The 24,913-nt window shown below is 41.3% G+C and overlaps 1 protein-coding gene across 3 annotated transcripts in view; it reads right to left on the bottom strand.

The window, feature by feature from the left end:
* The window catches only part of sipa1l1 (signal-induced proliferation-associated 1 like 1), a 96,431-nt gene that overhangs the window by 55,473 nt on the left and 16,045 nt on the right, over positions 1 to 24,913 (bottom strand). For all 3 annotated transcript variants that reach the window (XM_015947694.3, XM_070544173.1, XM_054748873.2), the window contains exon 2: positions 16,523 to 16,556. The gene's annotated coding sequence lies outside the window, so the exon portion shown is untranslated. The remainder of the gene's footprint in view (positions 1 to 16,522; positions 16,557 to 24,913) is intronic.

Genomic DNA, 24,913 nt, shown 5'->3' with positions numbered 1-24,913 from the left:
CTGCCCTGGTACCAAGTGTACCGGAGAACTCTGTGTCTGGGTAAATTAAAAACTTTTCAAAAGTGATTCATCCAAGTCCCGGATTATTACACAGGCTAGACATGCCCTAAGCTCGTAAAAAAAAAAGAGTCTAAAGTCGTGAGCGCGACGCTTATTAGATGAGCGGGGGGACTCGCGCTGCTGCGAACCGGTTCCGCCCAAGGCCGGATTAACTGGGCAATTGCCCAGGGCCCACGAACTCTAAAGGACCCAGGGCACGAGCAAAATACTGTATCTATAATTTCCCGCTTTATGAGGACTATGGTGACCGTACGTTCCGTTTTCCCCGGACGTGTCCACTTTTCACTCTCTGTCCGGCGCGTCCGGACTGCTGGTTCTTGTATTGATGAAAATGTCCGGCTTTTCATCCAGGAGCAGGGATCGAATTATGGGGGAGCTGTATATCCTACACATCCAGGGGAGCCGGAAAAAAGTTTTCTACCTATATTACATCATTTATTGACTCTTGAGCAGAGAGCACAGAGAGCGGCACAGCGCTGATCGTTGTTGCGCAGCGATCCAGGCAGCTGCTTCCAGCGCACGGTCCATTCTCAAAGTGGCGCAACCAAAAAACTATAATTAGCACACGATCGTTCATGTCTGCACATGTTCTCTATTTTCTGTCTTATTTGTGCCTGCAGCGCTCTGCTACTGCGGAGCTCATCACCTGTGCTGCGGTGATTTCACCTCACGCAGCATCGAAAACGCGCTCTGCGCTTTGCGGTCAGGAGATCCCTTTGATCTGCACAGAAGTAACTGATGAGGTGAAAAAGTAAGAATCCAGGCAGCAGTTTTTCTGGAGAATTAAGAGGAGATGCAGGAAGATGAGAGACAGACAGGACAGGAAAATAGTTCAATAAAAACAACAAAACAAAACAAAGTGTTGAAAAGTAAAATGTACGTAGATTTATCTCCACTACACGTTTTTACCTATAAAACAATAAGTTACACACATGTAATATTTATAAATTTGATACTATTCAGGTCACCTTCAACACTCAGTCACACGCCCAGGGCCGTTTCAAGACATTTTGGGGGCCAAGGCAAAATGCCCCCCCCCCCCCCCTCATAACTGGGCTCCCCAGAAGCCTCTGTGTAATTCATACCCTCTCCAGGAGTGTTAGTTATACAGTGTTTATAAAAGCCCCTCAGGCATTACTGACATGTTCTAATATTATCAGATGAAAAACTAAATTATCAGACATGCTGTCTCATCTGCTTCTTTTCTAAACTTGCAGAAAGTAACAAAACCATTTGAAAGCCACTATTTGTGGATTCTCTGAAAGTTTCCATGGAGTGTGGGACAACTTATTTTTTCAGTCATTTTTGGAAATAGTGATCAATTTTGATTAATTCACAGCCTATGTTTAATTACATTTAAAAATGAGTTGTTTGACATCCCCAGTTATAATAAATGTCTACAGATGAGATCAAACAAAACAGATGAGAATTGCCCTTAAGCTGTTTAATTGGACCAAGCATTTTAGGTCACAGAGCTATAGCTTAGTGTCTCTGTCTATACACCTGATAAGAAAATTTAGGTGATGGCATGTTGTTTTTCTGCTATTGAACTGTTTTCTAATAATGTTGTGTTAAATAAAGTGAAGGAAGGAGAGAAATAACGTTTCCCTAGCAGTTTTTAAAAATTTCCCCATGTAATCCGATTAATCGATTAATCGTGTCGAGACCCCATCCGATTCATCGATTATGTAAATAATCGTTTGTTGCAGCCCTAGAGTGGAGCCACACAACATGAGTTCATAAAGCTGGCGCCATCTGCTGGAAAGGTTGCGCAATATTGGCCACATCTGCCGTCTTTTTGGCCGATAGCCGATACTGTTAATGACCCCAATATCAGCCGATAATATCGGCCGGCCGAAATATCGGCCGGGCCCTAATCAGAATCTTTCCAGCAATCCTCATACTAAGCAAGCATGTAGCGCCAGTGGAGAGGAAAACTCCCTTTAACAGGAAGGTATGGGAAATGTATGTGTGAATGGGTGAATGACTAATTGTGTTGTAAAGCGTCTATGGGGTTCCAGGACTCTAGAAGGCACCATATCAAATACAGGCCATTTAACCACGCCACTGGGCTGCAACTTGATTAGTCTGTAAAATGTCCCAAAACAATCAAGGGTGCATAACAATAACAGTCTTTTAACTCATTCACTGCCAGCCGTTTCCAGATCACTAACGGACTTCGCTGCCAGCATTTCTCACCGTTTTTACAGTTTTTTTAAGAGTCACAGAACGTTGCGCGCTAGCATGATGTCGATGCCAAAACAACCAAAACAAAGAGGAGACTCACCTCTTACATCAGGAAGAATCCGCGTGTTTCGAGTGTTATCCGTTCTTTCATAATCCGTTGTCGAATTGTGATCGGCAGACGCTTTTCCGGTTCGCGCCTCACTTTTTTTACAGGAACGGCCCAAAACGATCTCCAAACACATGGATGTGTTGCTTCCTGATCATGTGATCTGTGACGTATGCGGATGAAGATCGGCTTCAGAGCTGAGATGTTTGTTCTCTCAGCGCGGGGGCTCGTTCCGATGCTCAAACAGTAAAAAAAAAAATGCAAATTATGACTTTAGTCGTCATTGGCAGTGAACGGTTGGATCTAAAATGACGACTTTAGTCATCAATGGCAGTGAATGATTTAATATCTGAATCTAAAGTAGCAGAATCAAATCTCCTTAAAGTTGTTAATTTATAAAATTATTTTTTACGACTTTCTAAGAGCCCAATGGTATTTTTTTCCCCTTTCAGTCCGAATCATTTTGGTTATTTCAAGCAAAACTCAAGACTTTCGCACCTTGTTTGTTCTAAAAGACAATAAATAAATAAACAGTGGAAGAAAACGATGGATCCACTAAAGCGTACAGAGGTTATATGAATGTCAATTCTGGGAGATTTCAGTCAATATTCCATAAATTAGTAGAAAGTGTTCAAAAATCTTTCCTGCTCCTAAGAATCAAGAGACTTAACATCAGCTGATTAGTACTGGCAGTTCTGCACAAAACAGAAGACTTGCATATCACATTAAATCAGTTAATTTTCCCCTTTCTCTTTCTACCCATAACATCTCTCCAGACTCATGAAAACAAAAAAAGTTACATTGAACAAAATTAAGCAAAGGATGTGCCAATTATATGAAAGCAAATCCACAAATGTGCTATATCAGTAAAAACGTCAAACACCCATAAAATGTTATTTAGGTAAAGTTAGAGTTCACTCGTCACTACAGCTGGACCTTTTCAAAAGGTTTGCATGTAAAAGTGGTTTAAAATGCATTTCTCTTACCATTTAATTTCTTAAAGCATCGATATAGGTTGACCCAGAGATAAAGTCAGGTCCACGAGGGGCCGCAGAGCTAAAAATAAAACTATAAACCGTCTGAAAATTGATTTTGCATGAGTACTTCGCCCTTTTGTCCACTCCACTGCACTGATAACAGTGTGAGCGATCATTCAAATGGTTGGACACATCCAAGGCAAATGGCACAGACACTCAGACAGCAGCAATGAAGCCACCTGATCTTCTGCTGAAGCTGCCTCCGCACCGCCACTAACAACCCTCTAATCTGTGCCAATCAGATGGCACCAAACAACCATTTGTTATTGAATTGGGAAGAAGAGCACGACCCCCTCTCGTTTCAACAACCACTGTAGACCTAAGCAAATAGCTGGCAGCATAGCAAAAGAGAGCTCAGCGGCAACGGTGACAGAAATAGTAGAGCGGTGACTAACAGAGAAAAAGAACAGTGGTGTAATTAACATGGTGGCTCGGGGCTGATGCACGGTAGTGAGCGAGAGAAAGAGGTAGAAGGCAAACTGTTCAGAGGGGATGTAAAGGATGCATGCACAGAAAAGACAGGAAGTAAATTAATGAAATACTAGCTTGTTTTCAGAAGGGAAGACATATTTAAAGGAAAACAGGTCGAGGAAAGAGGAAGAAAGTTGCAAATTATGTTAATTTAACAGTCTCATGGTTTCTAACAGTGAATAAATGTCAACAGGGTTCCATTGTTTTGGTTTTCAATAAAGATCCACTGATGTGCAGGAGCAACAGGAGAGAACACAAAGAAGGGTGGACAATTACACATCTCCCAAAAGCTAGAAATAAACCAGGATGTTGTTTATTCCAGTGCCAACAAACAAAAGTGACAGCTTTACATTCAAAGAAAGCTACGGATTACATCCATCATAAAGAGAGCTGCAGATTTCCAAAATGTCGCAGCAGTGCGTGGGCAACAGCGAGCTGGAAGAGCACTGCGGTAGGAGAGGAGTGAGTGGGATTCAGAAAGAGAGAAACAACTCGCAGCTCTTCCTTACCTGGTCGAGCACAACAGGTACGACATAAGAGGGGAGAACAGGTGTCTTCTAAATGAATTATCAAGTACTTATATAAAAACTTAATACCTATATAACCGCCCTACTGGCAAACCAAAACAAGATTCTTAAAATTGTGTTCATTTGTTTCTCAAAGAAATGTGGAAAGTGGAAAGGATGACATCAAGATAAGCAGAGGTGTGAAAAATCTAAGAACATTTCAGGAGGCCACGAGAACGTTTGTCCAACGATGTTACGTTGTTTTCAACGTCTAACATAATGCAGCATGGCTCAGACTTGGCGCAACAACCGGGTAAATGGATGATAAATGACCCACACTTGTAAGGCACCTTTCAGAGTCAGAGGACTCCAAAGCGCTTAACACCACAGCGTGGGTAGTAGCTGCGAGTCTGCCACATCATTCTGTTTCACGTGTTTTTTCGAGCCTCCGCTTGATCGTTAATGTGCTACCTGCTAACTTTAGCTAACCTGGTCGTGGATTGATCTGAAACTTTTGAGTGTTCCTGCCTTTTAAAATGTTTTTTTTTTTTGTCTTTGCTGGTTTCTCCATTTTATTCCATGGCTACATGAATACTACGATGTCCACCAATACAATGTGTTCAGGCTGTGGTGCGCACATTTAACAAAGCCTCAAATCAGTAAAAGTGATTTAAGGAATGTATTGATTCGAACCATTCAAGTATTTGTTTCAGCAATAAAATACAGCTCAAGTTTTGAGACCCAGATTTCTAAATTCAAGAATTTTCAAAAGCTTTTTAAGGTATTATTTCCAAATTCATAAATTCATGCATTAAAGACTTTTTAAGACCCTGTAGGAACCCTTAAGAAAACAAACAAATAACAGCAAAACTGAAAAATTATTCAAGTTTGAAACAACTTTACTTGCTTTCTGTTGCCTTCTCTCTACTCCGGGGAACAAGACAGGGGTGCCCTTTGTCACCCCTGCTCTTTGATGTGGCAATTGAACCTCTTGCGATAAAGCTGAGACGGGCTGCTAAATTGGTGCGGATACAAAGGGGGATGCAAAATCATAGGCTATCCTTATATGCGGACGATCTCCTCCTCTTCCTGTCAAACCCTGACATTATTATCCCAGTGGCACTTGGTATTATCAAGGATTTGGGGGGGGGGGGGGTCGGGCTATAAAATTAATTTAGACAAAAGTGTTCTTTTCCCCATTAATAAACAGGCAAGGAAACTTTCTTTCTGGGCCTATCCCTTGGCAATACATAAGGATAAATTCGCATATTTAGGTGTTAATGTAACTAGTAAATATAAAAATTTACTAGACAATAACTTTAAGGTTACACTGGACAAAGCAAAATTAGATATGGAAAGGTGGGCATCGCTCCCCTTATCATTAGCAGGGAAGATAAATTCTGTTAAAATGAATATAATGCTACGGTCCCTCTATTTATTTCAGACGATACCAATTTTCATTTCTAAATCATTTTTTAAGGAATTGAACAAATGTACATCTACCTTTATCTGGAAAAAAACAGTCCCCAGGATAAGAAGAGAGTTTCTGGAGAGACAGAAAGAAGGAGGAGGCCTGGCTCTGCCGAATTATATGCACTATTATTTTGCTGCTAATTTACATAAGTTGTTATTTTGGGTCAAAGAGTTAGATGAGAATGAAACCCCAATATGGGTTCATATGGAAAGGTATGTCTCTAGCCCAGTGTCCCTGCGCTCCCTGGTCTGCGCTCCTCTACCCTTGAGCAAACATCTTTACACAAATAACCCGGTGATATCGAACTCTTTGAAAATTTGGACTCAATTCAGATTACATTTTGGAAACAGGAATGCCCTCCTAGCTGCTTCCATCTATGGAAATCACTTGTTTTCCCCAGCCCTCGGGGGAACAGCCTTTAGGGAACGGCACAGAGCTGGGGTGGAATGCGTCGAACATCTTTTTAAAAATGGTACTTTTAGGTCTGCTGCTCAACTGGAAAAGGACTATGGAATCTCCTCCAAGACTAACTACTTCAGATATCTCCAGGTTCGGGACTTTGTGAAAAAGTCATTCAGCCCCTCCCTCGAGCTTCCACAAAGTGGATGGATAGATGAGCTGATGGGCACAGATCCGACCGCTAAGGGGACAATCTCCACGTTATATGCAAGTATTCAGAATGTGGCTTCCCCTCGCTGGACAATGTAAGAAGGAAATGGGAGGAAGAATTGGGGCTGGACATTTCAGAGGTTGACTGGGGAGGGGCAGTAGATCTAGTACACTCTGCTTCTGTATGTGTAAGACATGGATTGATACAGTTCAAGGTGTTACACAGACTCCACTTGTCAAAGGAGAAACTGGCAAGAATGTACCGGGGGTCCGATCTGACCTGCCCCAGATGTAAACAGGTGCCAGCCAACTTATGCCACATGTTTTGGTCTTGTCCCAGGCTGAAAGACTTTTGGGCTAACATCTTTAGAACGTTCTCACTCATTTATAACAAAGACATGGAACCAATGGCTTTGACAGCCATCTTTGGTGTGGCACCGAGGGAAACTCGGCTAACAGCCTCTCAGAGGAAGGCAATAGCATTTACCTCATTGTTGGACAGGAGACTGATTCTATTTAACTGGATAAAGGCAACACCGCCATCCCACTGGTTGGAAGAAGTGATGGCACACCTTAAATTAGAACATCTCAGATTTACTATTCAGGGCAACACCAAAAAAATTTTTAAGGTCTGGCAGCCTTTCATTTCTTATTTTGAAGATGAGTTTCCATCTACTCCATAACTGGCAACTTTTTACCAACCCCCCCGCCCCCCCTCTTTTTTTTTTGTCTGGGTATAGTTTTATCTTGCATTGTGTCGTAGGACTTGAGTTCGAGCTTTTCTGTGTGAATGATATGCTTTTTGAAAACTCAATAAAAACACTTTGATTATTGCTTTCTGTTAAAGAGACATTTGGACATGAGGGTCAGGTGGTCTAGTAGTGGACGTGTCTCCAAGATTTACCGTATTTTCCAGACTATAAGCCGCTACTTTTTTTCCCCGCGCTTTGAACCATGCGGCTATAATGAGGTTGTTGTTAGCCGGGAGGTGAGCACTCTCCACACTCACCATTATCTCACCTGTGTTTGAGCTTCCCTGGTTTCAGGAGAGAGAGCAGCTGCTGCGACCCATCAGCTGATTAGCGGGCCGCCTTCATAAGGAGGACGGAGGACGCTTCTGGTTGCCGGATGATTACGCCTCACCGGAAGAGTCCCAGCCCTCGTGAAATTTGAACATTGTCTTTGAACCTATTTTGTATCGTGTTTTGCTCTGAACTAATTCCAGTTTTTTTTACGCTCCAGGCTCAGTCATCCCTCCCCATAACCTGCATTCTCGTTTTTGGATTCCTATTGCGTTACCATACAGCTCACGGTCTTCCTCCTCGGTCCTCGTCCTCTCAACTGGTTCCAACCCGCTCACTGCACAGTCTGCCCTCTCTCTCCTACCTGCTGGATACCCATCACTCTGCGCTCTTGGACACTCCCTCGCTCTCCCGGCTCACCCCTCCTCGGACATACTACTCCTCTCTCCCATCTGTAAGTCATTCCGTCAACGCTTCCCCTGTCATACTGCAACTCCCATACTCACGTCTGCTACTCTCCCCTCTAGACGCTGCTTCCTGTTCTCTCACCCGCTGGATTTCCAGTGTGCCTTTAGTTATTATTCTAATAAAGATTTTTATTTTTTACATCCTGCCTCAGAGTCTGATTCTGCATGTCCTGGGTTAAACACTTACCTCAGAACATGACAGGGGTGCGGCTTTACTGAAGATTTTCCTTCACCTGCCAGGGGGCGCTTTAGCAGAAGTTGAAACAGGTGGAAGTCAAAAGTGGAAACCGAAGAAAGTGCTCATTTTAATTTGGCACATGCAAGCAGCCGGCACGATGAAGAATTTTTTTCAAATCCATACCCCCTCATCATGGTAACTACACGTATGAGTTCATATGTTGCCGCATTTAAGTTGAGGGCCATCGATCTGGCAGTAAAGGAGGGAAACAGTGCTGCCGCACGTAAGCTTGGCATAAATGAATCCATGGTTCGGTGCTGGAGACGGCAGCGGGAAGAACTCATTCAAGCCAGCTTCACCCGGGGATGATGACAGCAACACGGACAGCGACACTGACATCGCCACAGAAAAGGTATGTGACGAAGCACTTCTGAGGCTGTTCAACTCCGACACTGAAGAAGAGGACTTTAATGGCTTTAGTGCGCAAGAGGAAGATGAGAGCGAATGACTTCTTCTGGTAGGCAAGTGTGTTTTATTTACTAACCAGGCATGTTTTGTGTGCAGTTTTTATTTTCTAATCATCCAGGGCTTATTAATGCTGTGGCAGCGCTGTTCTTTTCTTCTAAACATGCAAGTTACCGGTAATAACGTGTCAGTGCTGTTTTTATTTTATAACCATCCAGAAATATGAATGCTATCAGTGCTGTTTTCTAAACTTGCAGGCATGTTCACCCGTGTTTAAAATTTGTTTTGTTGAATTAAAACAACAACGAAAAACCTCCGTGTAGCGTCTTTCTGTCTAATTATCTTATGTTATGGCCATACATGCGCTGTGCGCTGGAGATGTGGCTGCTGCGCCGCGGCTTATATTTGAGTGCGGCGTGTGTATGTGGAAAACCTTTTTTTTTTTTTGTTGGTGCGGCTTATATTGAGGTGCACTCTATAGTCCTGAAATTACAGTAATATGTATGTATTTTAAAAAAGAAGATCTCCATAATAATGATTGCAAAAAGTGAATCTGCTTAATGAAACGATGACAACTTGTAAAGAAAGTGATTTTTCACTAATCTATACAAAAATAATCAGATATGTTGCTCACATGGGTGCATTTTAAGGTTTTAAACCACAAAAATAAACCTCTGCCGTCTTAAATTAGCTATACTGAATTTGTTCAACAATATAGAAACAAAATACACGATGTTAATGTTTATATCTTGTAATTGGGGAGAAAAAATCCCTCGCTAGGTACACGCAGCTTTAAAAGTGAAAGGAATTCACAACAAAAGCAATTTTGCTCCATCCTGTTGCTTTCAGGCACACGGGTCGGTGCCAGGGAGTGCTTTTGCCAAGAAGCTGCTACACATTCCAACAGGAAGCTCATCTGAGCCACTTCCTGTTTTCCCTGAGGAAGTGGCGAGGCCGACAGGGAACTGGTAAGCCTGTCACAATTGAGACTCACGTCCAAGTGAGAGCTCACGTCTTAGAAAAATAAGAGATTATTAGCTTGACGCGCCGCTTGTTTTCTCCACACTTTGTTTTTACATTATGACAAACGTGTGCAACCATTCAATATTTAGCTTTTACTTTACTAACAATTGTTTATACACTACTTCATCGCACACATAATCTATGGTGAGATCTTTTATAACATGTAAACAAGCACAGAGGAGAAAAACAGTCATAGAAATATGCTCCAAGTTCCTAAAGACACTGTCAAATCTGTTGAAGTCACTGGGGCCAGATAATGCCCTCCTGGTGTTTCATAATAAAGGTTTATAATGACAGGAAAAAGGGAACAGCTTTGATGGAAAAGCTGAGAGAAGCCTGAAAAAGGTGTCAACATTTACTTACTTATATTTTATGGGAATTAACCACTTGAGATGAACCATCTCGTTTGCAACTGGGTCCTCAATCAAAGTTCCAAGAAAATAAAACATAAAATCAATGGGGCAAGAGAAAAAAATAAACAAATAAGATTAACTAAAATAAACATACAAACAAATGGTGCAACTAATCTGCACAATCAAAATAGACAACTCTTAGAACAGATACATGTCAAATGAAAGTGAGAACATTAAAACAAATAGTACTGGAATATATTTTAAAGCTCTCATTCACTCATTTAATTAATAAATTAATTAGTATGAAAGAAGTTTTCTGTGGAAAAAAGCTCTGGTGCTTGAGTTTCAGGAAGTAGAAAAAGAAGAAGAAACAATCATTTCTATAGCGCCTATCAAGATAAAAATCACGAGGCACTTCACAAAAACAAAAATGTAAAAATATACCGTAAATCCTCTAATACAGGCCCGGGCCTGTATTTGACTCAAGCTCATCAAGCTCCAGGCCTTTATTGGAAGGAGGGCCAGTATTAGAGGCAGGCCTCTATTTCAATTTGAGCAAAATGAACTGATGGTTCGCTGGAGTTTTTGACAATTAAAATTGCACCCACATTTTCAAAGTTAAACACATTTCTTTTAACAACGGTAGTTCCTGCTTCAGCCCTCTCCCCCCTCCCCCTGCGCAGCAGCCGCAAACTCACTGATGCGCCTGCAGCCTCTCAGAGTTCCTGCTGCTCTAAACTTTAAAATAATTATTTCATTTTCTGTTCCTCACTTCTGATGACCTTCAATGGTGTCTGTTTGTTGCAACCACCAGGTACAAAAACTAACTTGTTTTTATTTGACTATTTTTCTGTCCTGTCTGTTTATTATCTTCCTGCATCTCCTCTCAATCCTAAAGAAAAACTGCTGCCTGGGTTCATATATATTCACCTTATGAGTTACCTTTGAACTGCAGTTCTAAAAGATCTACCGACCGCAAAAACAGCGGAGCGCTCGCTGTTTGGCGGCCGTATCAGTGATCAGTGCGTCGGAGGACAAGGTGATGCCCGCAGCGCCCCGCTCCACAGCATGCAGCGATACACATCAGGCGCAAATAAAAGACAGAAAACATTAAAGGAAATGAACCGACATGAACGATCGCGTGTCAGTACCTACGGTCTGGCACAGCGCGTTGCTGATCACAGAGAATGTGATCATACGATAATTCAATAGGGAGCGTGGTTTCACAGACGCGGAAGTGATAGCGTCGGTGAAACGCCGGCTGCTCTAGGAAACCCCCGAGCATTCGAGCGTCAACGAAGTGACACGGAAATGCCGGGCTTTCCAGAAGTAAGTAAGATAACTTACTATGAGCTGATAGTTCGTTGGATTGATTGGTAGGTTGGAAACTCTGATCATGAATCTGAAGAAACGATGACTGAGTGGTGAGCTGGAAAGGCGACTTCCGTTTATAGCCGCGGTTTGTGACGTAGGTGTGACGTGGAGGGAATCCCCGCGAGGGGCATGCTGGGAGTCCCTACTTCGCGGATTTTCACCTATCGCGGCCAGGTCTGGAACGCATCTACCGCGATAAACGAGGGATTGCTGTAGTTCATACACCCCCCTACTGCTGCTCTCCAGAGAGTTCTGCAGCATAATCAGCACGTTCTCTTTGAACTTGATAGTGTAATGACCTGGCTGGGGTTGTAAGCCAGGTGCATTCTGGGTATTGTGTTATATGTGTTTCCTATCGTTCTGCTAGTTCCTATGTGCTGATTTGCGTGTTGTGTGAGTGTTATGTAAGCCACAGGGAAGGTGATGTGTGTTCTGTGGAGCAGGTTCAATTAGCATGGTTAACTGACACCGTGACTCTGTGTGGTAGGAGCGTGATAGAGGATCGTGTCTGTAGCGTTACAAAGCATTGAAGAAAAAGCCTAATAAAAGTCTGCGTGAACCCCTACTGCCACCTGCTGGTTGATTTGTAGACTATAACCTTGCCGCTGGGACGCTCGTACTTGCTTGTTACCACATTCCACCCGGCCACAATAAGAGACAGGCCATTATTTACCTCTGCTGACTCCGACACCGGCCAAAATTGGAGACCCGGCCTTTAATTGAATACCGGCCTGTATTAGAGGATTTACGGTAAAAAATAATTTAGAAAATGGTTAAAAATATATTTAAAATGAGCAAAAAATAGACAATTGTGATAAAAAATGTTAAGAAAGTAAAAGAGAATAGGAAAGAGGGAAATCAGTGGATCCTGAGGAAGGTGGAATAGGTGGGGAGAGCAGAATAAAGAGAGAGGGGTTGAAGAAGGTCATACAAAAGCCAGCTTGAACAAGTGAGTCTTCAGCTGCTTTTAAAGGAGACCACTGAGTCCACTGATCTCAGGCTCAGGGGGAGAGAGGTCCAGAGTCTGGGGGCCATAGCAGCAGATGATCTGTCACCTTTGGTCCTTAGCCTGGTGCGCTGCACACAGTAGGCTTTGATCACTGGACCTCAGGGACCTGCTGGGGGTGTAGGGACTAAGAAGATCACCAATGTAAGATGGTGCTTGTCCATGTAAGGCCCTATAGACCAGAACCAGGATCTTGAAATGAACCCTGAAGTTGACTGGCAGCCAATGAAGCTGGAGCAGAAGCAGGGTGATGTGGGTGTGTTTGGAGAACTTGGTCAGAAGCCGAGCACAGGCGTTCTGACCCACCTGTAGACGGTTCAGGGAGGTTCTGCTCAGACACGTGAAAGAGAGTTACAGTAGTCTAAGCGTGAGGAGATGAAGGTGTGGATAACCGTCTCAAGTTCAGAGCGGGACAGAATGGGACTCGGCTTAGCAATGTTCCTGAGATGGAAGAAGGAAGAGCAAACAAGAGAACTGACATGAGAGTCCAGGGTGAGAGCTGGGTCAAAGGTCACACCAAGATTCCTGACGGATGGTTTGGTGTGAGAAGCAAGCTGACCAAGAGAGTCTCTGACTTTGGGAACCAGCTTGTCTGGGGCACAGATGAGGATCTCATTCTTATCTTCATTCAGCTGTAGATAGCTCCCAGCCATCCAGGTTTTGATAGTCTTAGCAGGTGTGTAACAGCTGCAGCTTAGACATCTCATGAGGCTTAAAGGAGATGTACAGTTGGATGTCATCTGCATAAAGATGGTAGGAGATTAATTTGAAGGAGCTCAGGATGTGCTTAAGAGGGAGCAGATAAAGGAGGAAGAGCAGAGGCCCCAGCACAGAACCTTGTGGGACACCATGGTTAAGGGAGGTGGTGGAGGACCTAAACTTGGAGACGGCCACAGAAAAGGAGCGCTCAGAAAGATAAGAGGAGAACCACTCCAGAGCAGTTCCTGACAGGCCTACCCCATCTCTCAGCCTCTCCAGCAGCAGGTGATAGTCTACAGTGTCAAAGGCTGCAGTCAGGTCCAGCAGGACCGGAACAGAACAGTCCCCTGCATCACTGTGAGTCAGAAGGTCATTAGAGACCCTAAGAAGAGCGGTTTCAGTAGAATGAGCTCTACGAAAACCTGAGCTGAGTTCAAAGTAGATACTTTGAGGAGTGAGGGGGCACAAAACGACAAGGTTACAAGTCTTACTCATTCATATTCATGATATGCAAATGTATCTCCTCTGATTGGCTAACATCAACAAGGTTCCTCTACAGGTTATTTGTTGGCTCTTCTTTTATGATTAAACTACTAAATTACTGCGACGCTGATGTTTCATCTCCACAAATAACAAGCATCAACGTGTTGCCATGTAGTAAAGATGCTAATCTGAATGCTGACGGTTAGCATCAAATAACCCTGACCTGCTCTGCTCTCTTCTTTCTTTGGGTGGTCTCAAGCCAAGGTGGGCGGTGCCATCATTTTCCTAGCGACATAGAAGAGACTGGCCATTTCTGACCAAGTCGTCACGACTATCTTCTTCCTACAGCCAATGCCGGTGGTGGGAGTTGAAGACGATGTTCAGATTCAGCACAAAAATGCAACTCACCCTCCTTTCCACCTGATGTGTGAGCGTCGTGAAACGGCCACAAAACATTAGCTGCCGTTATAGCGGGCAGGTGCCTTTCCACCGGCTACAGAGCGTCACATTTTGGACAGGTCCCAGAAGCGTGAGGAACGTGTTGCTTATGTTTCAATCAATCAATCAATCAATCAATCAATCAAAGCTTTACTTATAAAGTGCCTTCCGCGACCCTGTCAGGAAGCCCAAGGCGCTGAACACAGTACATAAAAAATGTGAAACACAATGAATAAACAGATAATAAAAGCTATTCAAATAGTGCAAAAAAAAAATAAGTTAAACATTAAAGTAGAAACAAATGGATAAAACAAGGGATAAAAAGACCAATGAAAGCAGGGAAATAAAATTAACATAAAAGAGGGCCGACCTCAAACATGTTGAGGAAACGCCAAGCGGAAGAGGTGGATTTTTAGGCAACTCTTAAAGATCGGCAGAGATGGGGACAGACTAACTGAGGGTGGTGACTGGTTCCAGAGTGATGGGAGGACTGAGAAAGCCCAGTCCTCACGAGTACAATACCTAGAACGAGGGACAGCGAGCAGGCCTTGGTCGGAGGAGCTCAGAGCGCGTGATGGGGAATGTCCTCAGAATTTTATTTACTTTTAGTATGAATTGGCCTATCAGCAGCAAAATTCAATAAAATATGCATTTTCCATTGAAGTACCCATCTTTCTCGTGTTTATGATCATTTCTCACATAATTAAAGCAATCTCATGCTAAATTTAAGAAAAATTTAATAATTATCCGATTAGTCGACTAATCGTTTCAATAGTTGGTGACTAGTCGACTATTAAAATAGTCGTTAGTTGCAGCCCTAATATTAATTAGTAATAACATTTTGTTCCCAACCCTCAATTTTTTGACAACCCAAACTGCACCAAATCAAACGAGTAACCCTACTGTATCTTCATTACAAGCAATAATCACGAGAATCGCAAGCATACACGTGATCTAGTTTTGCCTAAAGGTCCAGCTAACCAACAACAAACACTCTCCTCGTCTAGACCATGGTCATTACCAATAATCTGGCAAGGGTGGAAGCATTCCTGACTAAGATCTGACTCACAACGGTGCAACAATTTGCTGAAATACTGCAGGAAAGTGATGGCCCAAGGTTACTTTGAGGTCATTGGTAAAGTCCTATACACAGTTGAATAAACTGCAGCATTTGCACGGGGGCTGCTGCTGACAGGTTGGCAAAGGTTTTTGCCCAATTACAGCAAGAAAAGGGATGAAGCAGGATAAAGCAAACCACTACACTACACCTAATGAGGACGTGGTATGATTGCTGTGGGACTCCATTGTGCCCACAACACAACTATTCGATTGGTATAAAATGGACAGAATGAAGTGGCAGAGAGAGCGACAGAGATAGAGAGGGAGGGAATAATGAAAGTGAGAAGGATTGATTCCTCGCTCAGTGTGAGAGTGTGTGGGTGGATATGAAATGCTGCGAACAAAAGTGGTAAAGAGATAGATGCAGAACCTCGGCGGCCATGTCTTTACTCCCTTTTTCAGTATTTACATACTAATCCAGAGAAACTGTATAATGTCAAAGATTATTTTATGAGTGTTACTTCATGCAAGCATATCCAAAACTGTTACACAATCACTGATGCCGTTGCCCTAGCAACACATAAAATAAGACCGTTTGTGGCATTACTAGTATTCACGCTCATTCACACAGCTCAAAATATCCGTTAGTGATATTTTAAGCATATTGAATATTTATTGTTTCACTAACAAGAATTGAATTGTGCAAAGTAAACAGTGAATTGTGACAAACTGAGAAAACGTGACGCTTTAGTTCGCTTGAGGACGCATTCCAGTATCGGCATCGATATCAGAATTCAAGATGAAGTTCTTCTAGAGTCATTTGTGTTCATGGCATGATGTAGCGCCGCAATAATCGCTTGGATTTAAGTGAGAAAAGAAGAAACTGAGTTCAGACACAAAGACATATTTACTATAAACATCAGAACAACTCGTGCATTTTTAAATTGCCCTTTTTTATTGCTTGTATTGAGACTGTTGCTGCTACATCTATCCCCTAAACTTTAGTTTCCACCTTTCTGGAATTTTCTTTAATTAAATACATTTCATCCCCCCACCACCACCACCCCACCCCCATAAATGTGAGCATAGCAGTGTTTTCATCTGTGTGTGAGTGAGTGTGTGTCGGCCTGTGTGGGAGGAGAACAGCACTGCTGGCTGGAGGAGGACGTGAGAGAAAGAAAAAGAGGAGTAAAGAATTTTCTGGAACAAAACCTGCTGCTTCTAACTCCTAGATAAAAGCCTCCTACTCACTATCTCCACCTCAGAGCAGATTACACTGCATTTCTGTTTCACATCATTTTGTTGCTTCATCGTTTTGTTATTACCATTAACATCGTTACACACTGGGCTTTTAAACATTACCTTAAACTGCAGAGTAATAGCATTATATTGCTTGTTTTTTTTTATTTTAGATATCTATACAGAACTGCAAATGAGACTTTATGAGAACTGGGTCAGGTGAAGAACAGCGGACTAACATCAAGCCAAGAAAGTCAGATACTCACTGATCAACACCATGGGAAAGGCTGCCCAGTGAACCTGAAACAGAAAAGATTTTTAAGGATGTGGTTCACTCATTTAATCAGTACATTTGCAGAGGTCTCTAGTAGGAATAAATGCCTTGTAAGTCGTACTCAGGGGGGAAAAAGCTCCTGTTTCAGGAACTAGAAGTGAGCCACGTCAGAGCTGAGCTTTAGACAACAGGATCTGGAGTCTTATTTCCTGATATTTGGACATCTCTCCTTTGATTGGCCCACAGCAATACGACTCTACCACTAACTCTGCAACGTTCATGTTTTATCTCCACAAATAACACAATCCTGGAGGAGTTCTGCTGTGTGGCGGAGCTGCTAATGCTAACAGTTAGTTTCTACTAGCAGGGCATTCTCTGCTGTTTCCTGGACGCTAAACCAACAACATCCTTCCCCGTCATGAGTCAAGATGGGTGAGTCCATGAATGTTCAGTGACAGTGTGACGTTGATCTGTCAGGATTTTCTAATCCTAAAGTTTCACCATCTGTTTTCTATCAGAAGCTGATGCAGGAGATAGGTGTAGGAGACTATTTTCATGTTCAGCCTGCATGAAACACTCAGAGTGACCGATTAGAATCAGAAAAAATCATTAAAAAATGGTTTTGCTGGGTTTCACACTTTTAAATAATGACATAAAAATTAACTAAGATTGAGGACGAGTTAAAATGCTGCAGAACATCTTTAACTCTTTAACCTCCACAAGGATTATTTTTTTATTTCAAAATAATTTAGGGCTAAAGTGATTTTAATATAATGTAAATAAATAATCATTTAAACCTATGAAATAATTACTAATATTAGTATTTAGCATTTCATAGAAATTTATATGTATATTTTAAAATTTTCTGTTTGTTTATCTTTATTTAATTTCAGTACATGCTGGAATGTGATTGTTTTTCATAATAAAGCGATAGATTATTAAAACTAATAAGTTTGCTGCTTTGTAAAATAAAAATACACATTGGAATATTTATTATCTCATTTTACCCACTTACACTTAACACACATTTGTTTGCTTTTTTCAGAATGTTCTTCTCTAGGGACCAGCGATATTGGAATTATAAAAACATCTATAATACCACTACTAATAATCATAATAATAATACGAATAATAATAATAATAGTAATAATAATAATAATAATAACAATAACAACAACAACAATAATAATAATAATAACAATAATAATAATAATAAAATGAAAACAACCTGGTGTGAAATCACAAAAATACCAAAACATCAAAAATTTTGACCATTTTCTGTTGACATTATTTACAAAGAATTTCCTTCATTTTATTGAATGAAATGTTTTAATAAGAAGAAAATTAAAAGTTTTCAGTTGTCTTCATTTTTTGGAAGTGTTTACAAAAATCTCACAATGATATAACAAGCTTTCAGAGCCTTTGGGGAACAGCAGTACTACTTTTAATAGACTCTCAATGCGGTATAATAATCTTAGTTCAAGTACCATCAGAGACACCAACAAGACTCTAAAAATCCCCGTTTATGATCAAGCACAAGTCTCAGCAGTCTAATCATCTATAAGCACAGTCACAAAAGTGAGTTTTTGTTGATGGATGCCAAAATAAAGAAAAAACCTGAAACATGCTTAAAATGCAAATGGTAGTCAAAGGTTATTGAAAGTGCAGCATCGACAACTCAAATCAGTCCTCTGGCAGTTGCTCTTGAGCCAGCACACACACACACGCACACACACATCTTTAATTTCCTCTTCACGCTGGCTGGAATTCCTGGCGATCCGAGACAGAAAAAGCTGCCAACTTTACACACTGCAGAAACTCTGGTTATACGTTCCATCTGTGTAGGGCTGCGTACCCATTTCACCAAATTCACACATGTATTTAGCTGCATCTAATGGCACAATGGCTTTTTATCAATGCAACAGGCAATCTGTGAGGTCTGCACTGCAAACTAAAGTCGTGGCAGGTCAAAATCTATATCAAAATAGTTGAAGTTTGAATTCAAAATTCTTTGCATTGTTTTACCACATTTTAAAAAGGGTCCAACAAAAACTTTGTTTTACAACAGAAAGTCTCCTTTGAGCCTCTATAGAATATGAATCTTTGTTGGGGCTCCAAATAGCCCAAGAGCCCTGATTAAAGGGCAAACACAACCCCACAAAAAAAACCTACAATGCAAAGACTGGCTTGCCCCGCCCACTCAGCCAGGCCATAAACCGTAAATGAGCAGTGTGCTGATTGGCTGGTTTCCCTTGATGGCTCTATGATGCTGCTTCACACAAGAAACTCTTTGTAGAGAAGTGTACAGGATCTGTAACCCTAAACAGGAAGCTATGGGTCTATCTGGCATTTGTGCAAAGTCTGAATATTCTGAGTACATCCTGGAACGTTACATGTGTGCTCCAACATTTTTTGTTGTTGTTTTTCTTCCATCCAACATGGACGTTAGCATAAGTGCAGGCTAGCGTAGCTCTATGGTTAGCATTATCGCCACAAATATGTATTTATTATCTATGCTGAAGTGGACTGGGATGTGCAAATCTAAGGCGGTCTAAGTTTATGAGATGTTACACCCAGTTTTTCTCAGAACCAACCGTTTCTCCGTGGCCATTACAACATTACTAATTTGTGTAGGAAAACAGGTCGGAGAAGACAGACTTTTTAGAGTGTGCTACACTGGACACCCTAAGCAGACGTTTTGAATTTTAGAACCGCTTTAAATCAAATACAAGACTTTCACTTGTAATTTAGGTCTTTCATTTCACAAATAATGGCCTAGACGCTAGCCCTTTATATGCAATAACTGTATACCTTTCTCAGATAAGATGCGACAACATCAGCATCTATAGTTAAAGACAGCATCGGATAAAACTAAAGCACACTGGTGTAACACATATTGGACATTCCTACAATAAAAACAAGGCATGATTGCATATTAAACTGTTTTTGTGTTACTCATTTGATATGAGGAGAGGACATTATAGTCAGTTAGGTGCTGTGCTTCTCAAATCTCTTACATTATTGTTATACACCACTATTAAACTACTAACCAAGTCACGTTCGCTCAGTCCACACTCTTATCCATTTGGTCCGACACTAAAGGAGTCCTCTTTCTTTCCATTTCCACGTGCACCCCGTCATTAGTAAAGACTGCTGACCTGGACCTCTCTTTGTTGTTTCTCCAGTTTGGCATTAGGCCTAATGAGGTTTGCTAATGGTCCTTTTAAGATTGTTTGAAGAAAGACAACAGTGAACCAATGTGCACGGTCATTAAGTGCACACTCGCTGTGTCTACAACCATCCAAAAGTGCTTTGTTGGAGATAGGTTGAACATACTTAAAGCATGAGTCAAGAGATACAGATACTCAATTTTAGCCGATTCTGCAGGACTCCTTCATTCTTCGTGCACAGAGGACAAAAAATAAGTTAAAGTCAGTCAGAGAATCGATAGCTTGGCCTTTCCACTGAATGCATAAGCAGTACGAAAACGCAGTAGACAAGTTTTCCCAGTGAGTTCATGAGCGCGTCACATTTCAACTGGACTGCAAGACTGTGTGTGATTTCAACAGGTGGCTCGATAAAAAGAGAGAAGAAAGATGACAATGTATTTAAAAAGGTGTGGTTTCTTTTCTGTTCATCATTTACTAGGCTACGAAGGTTTCACAGGTATTGACATTAGGGATGGGTACCAAATTCTGTACTTTTTAAGGTACCGACCGAATTCCATAGTACCGACCGAGCACCGATTCACGTCATTTCAAACGGTGCCTCGTTTCGGTACCTGTCCTTCATAACAAGAACTTGCCAAGACAGCTGCGCATGCGCAAGAGCGTTATGTTGTCGCTCGCTGCGAGCCAGTTGTAAACAGAGCAGCATGGTAGAAAGAACGCACGCTAAAGCTTGAGTCCACTTCACTAAATGTGATGGGTAACTGGGTGATGATGAAACCAGCGACAGCGATCTAAGTGAGACATCCTCATCTTAATCTGCTCCGGTAGGTGAATAAAATGTTTAAGATAACGTTAGCTTGATATGTTAGCTTCCGTTCCGCTAATGGTGCGTTCGCTTTCTCCTCGGAACTCAGAATTTCCGACTAGAAAAACATGAACGCGCTCTGAAGTTTGGCTTCACTTTACTAAATGCGACGGGTGAAGATGAAACCAGCCACAACGATCTAGGTGTGAGGCATCATCGTTTTAATCTGCTCCAGCAGCTAAAAACTGTTTAAGATAACGTTAGCTTGATATGTTAGCTTCCATTGCCACCGTTGTTATCAGCTAATGGTGCGTTCGCTTTCTCCTCGGAAATTCTAACTTCCCAGTAGGAAAAATCAAATGAAAAAAGACGGCAAAAGGAATGAAGATACACAGTAAATTTAGTTCACAGTAGATGTTTGCTTCAGTTTAATTATCAGCTTATAAAACTACAAGGACGATGTTAAAATACAAACAGTTGAATGTTATTTATCGTGATATTTATCAAATATTGTTATATATTGAGAAAAATATATATTTAATTATAAAAGAGAATTAAAATAATAAACACTCAAAAGTATCGAAAATTGGTACCGTTAAGTACCGGTATCGATTCCTAGGTACCGGGAATTAGTACCGAATCGATTCAAATGTCAAAGGTACCCATCCCTAATTGACATTCTCATTTATGTATTTTATTTTGAAAGTGTCTGGATGTTTTACACCACTTCACAAGTGAATTCCTGTCTGGCTTGATCTTAATTGCGTATAAAAATACTAAAAGCGTAAATCTAGAGGAGCGACACGCCCTAACGCTTCTGTAACACGTCCAAAACATGATATTTCGTGGCCATTGGAAACGCACCCATCGACCACAACGGTAGCTCATGGCCAAGTACTTCCCTTCGTTGATGTTTCGTAATGCTTATGTGTCCAGTGGAAAGGCCTCTTAAGAAAAGGTTGGAATTTTGAAAAAGATGCAGCCGACTTTGGAGAACATAGAAAATGAATAACAATATTGGAAGAATTGGTCAGTAACTCAGTTTGTAAAAACTGTAAAGCCGTCTCCAGACAGTTTATCAATTACGTTACTTAATAACTATACGTTTAATCAACTGCTTACACTTTTTTCTGTATGGATGTTATAATATAAAACCTGTTCGCTTCATCAGGAAACAATAACCAAGCTTGATTTTAAAAAATAGATTTTGGCTGCAAATCAAAAGCCACAGTGGCAGAAATAACTAAGCTATAATTTCCCATTTTAAGGAGCAGCGTTGCAGTCCAAATCATTTTTTGGACTCAAACACAGCCTGAGCTCAAGTTGCAGGTCACAAAAGAGACAATGCCCAGATGTCTGCAGGATGCACAAGTACGCAGACGAGAATTCCTCTTCCCAGTCCGCTACCGATATCCATGGTACCTTCGACCGTATCCACTCCAAAAGAATAAACTATTAAATTATATTTGCCTCGTAGATTTATTTGAAAGACAAACAAACCTCAAACAAAAGAAAAGAAATTCCAGAACAGGGAAGTGGGCCACTTTTTCACAGTGGCATACCTCTGCCTGTTCTGGTGTTATTGTGCTTCTGTGACACAGACGATAAGGAAATGGGTGATTCTGACCACTAGCTTTTGCATTCTGTCTGCACAAATCCTACTTGAGCCCATTACTCCACAACAATGATGACTATTGCTAATTGTGACTTTTGGATCTCACTTCGCTTCCACCTGAGAAATATTTAACCCTGAGGACTAATTAGCACCTTTTAAACGCTCCTAATGTAACCTACTCTACCTTTGCCTGGTCGTTAATGTTTTACAAATGTCAAGGCTATAAAAAGAAAAGCTACAGCAAACTCAAGTAAAATCAACACCTTTTCTTATATGCCGCACTAAAATACCAACCTAACAACTCACGCTGGAAGAATGCACTACATCACAGTTATAAAATAGTTATAAAACGGTTGCACTATTAAGGAGCGAGTGAGCTTAGTGTGGAAAGCCCCATAAAGTTTTATAGGTAGACTTAGAGCACTCGCAAAAACTCAGTGCATGAAATTCTCCTTAGATCCTTTTAAAAGCCTTTTCACGACAGCGTACACAGCTTTGTTCCTCTGCCATCTTTCCTTACTCTCAACCCTTTCTAAACTTACCTCCATTGTTTTCTGCACAGCTTTCCATCAAGTCTCAGCTGCCTGCTTTTCACATTCCTCTGTCGTAAATCTCAGTTTTCCTCTGGCATTCTGCAGCCCTTTGGAAGGCAGGGATAGGAACTGACAGAGTCACTGCATCAAATCCGTTTTTGAGTTAAACCAAACTGCAGGCTGGATTAGGCCTCTTAGCTGTTGCTGCTGCTAAAAAGGGCTGAACGTGTTGATTAAACAAACTTCCAGTGAGATTTGACAAACCAAAGCATGTAAAAGATCACATGGACACAAATGATTTGAATGAATTAAAATGTTGGCTTTAAAACATTGACATTCCATCGTTTTCTACATGCTGAACTTTTACTCCGTAATGTAAACTTTAACTCCTGCAGCGTAGAGGAAACGTGATAAAATAAGTCAACACGGTGGATTTAATAGAAGCTTAAAGAACAAACTCTGGACGGTGTGAGGTGAGTTTGTCTCACTGCAGAAATAAAAACACACACGGAGCGTCAGCAGTCAGACGCAGCCGCTCACCAACACTCGTGTGTGTGTGTGTGTGTGTGTGTGTGTGTGTGTGTGTGTGTGTGTGTGTGTGTGTGTGTGTGTGTGTGTGTGTGTGTGTGTGTGTGTGTGTGTGTGTGTGTGTGTGTGTGTGTGTGTGTGTGTGTGTGTGAGCGTCAGAAGGCTGAACAATAACCTGTAGAATAATTTAACTCATGATAGAGCAGCTTCTCTGTGGTGGACCACACCAGCTTCTGCCACAATAAATAAATAATAATAATAATAAGTCATCCTGGACATGATCATGCTGAGAGTTTTAGCTGAAAACAGCTGGACATTTCTGGATGTGTTGGAGACATTTAGCCTCTCATCCCAGAGGCTACTTCCACACTTTGGTTGTGGTCAGAAACAAACACACTGGTTGTGCTGCAAGTCTTTTTCTTTTTTTCTCCAAAACACGTTTTTGTCTAAATGAAGGTGATGTTGTTGTTGATAAACTTAACTTCAACATGAATTTTAATTCTATTTCATCAAGTAGGACCTGTGGTTAGCTGGCTCATGTAAAGCATGTCCTGTCTTCAAAGAATCGGAATCAGGAATCGATAGGAACTGGAATCGAAACAAGGAATTGGAATCGGAATCGTTCAAAATCAAACAATGCCCAACCCTACTAAAGAGATCAGAATAAAAAGGGAGAGAAAATAAAACATGAGATAAGTTAAACATATCAATAATAGTCCTTTCGTAGGTTCACAAGTTCATCTGGACCTTTTCCTTCATTTTGTGTCTCAGACCTGAGATATGCCAGCGGTGCACAGATTGCAGGAGAAACATGAATGTCAGTCTGGAAGTCAGTGGTGTCTGACCATGCATGTTGTGCTTCAAAGCCACCTGATGCAGAGCTTGTAGATCATTAACATTTAATCCTTACAGTATAAAAACTTCACCACAGAAATATTTCAGCTGGTCAGCGCCGGCGTCTGACCACAATCTGTTCAAGCAAGAACCTCAACAGTTATTTCAGGAGTGTGGTGGTCTGTGTGGAGCCCACGGGGATCCAGCTGTGTGGTGAAACCTTCATAATGAAAGCTATAAATCTCGGTTACCACATCCCAGGGCTCAAACCACATAAAACTGAAGGTTAAAAGCAGCAAACAACAACACTAAAGTCCAGTTTCCCTTTTCTAAATTAGCTTTACTTGTGTTCACATCTTAAACAACTGCAGCATCAGGGTTAGCCACGGCATCACTGATTCAATAACAGACCAGAGCACTTTGCATTTAATGTAGTGGAACCCAACACTTTATATGCATCCAAGATAACGTAATAAATCCATGCATGTGTTATTTTCAGAGCATTAAATTCAAGACGTGCCTGCCCTTAGTTGTTTTACAAACCACAAACAACAACCGTCCAAAAGCAAAGCTGAGTAAAAGATCTGTTCTGGCCTCAAGGAAAAGAAAACAAGGAGAGAAGACAGTGTGTGCAAACGCTTTTAAACTTGACATCAGAAACACAATCCCTATACTTAAAGCAATTAGCCCAGAGCCTCGTTTTCTTGATCGTCGTTGTCTGGTGCTTTCAAACCGTTTCGAGTAAAAGTAGAACAAAGTACTCAGTATTATCATAACAGGCAAAGACAAAAGCCCAAAACTGACAAGTTTTATTTGAGACCTGATGAACTTAACAGGGAGATGCTGACTGAAAGAACAAGTTGATGATTTAAAATACAAAAAATATATTTAAAAATAT

Source organism: Nothobranchius furzeri, chromosome 2 (genome assembly GCF_043380555.1).
Source record: "Nothobranchius furzeri strain GRZ-AD chromosome 2, NfurGRZ-RIMD1, whole genome shotgun sequence".
Lineage (NCBI taxonomy): Eukaryota > Metazoa > Chordata > Actinopteri > Cyprinodontiformes > Nothobranchiidae > Nothobranchius > Nothobranchius furzeri.
This window is presented reverse-complemented; position numbering and strand designations above follow the sequence as displayed.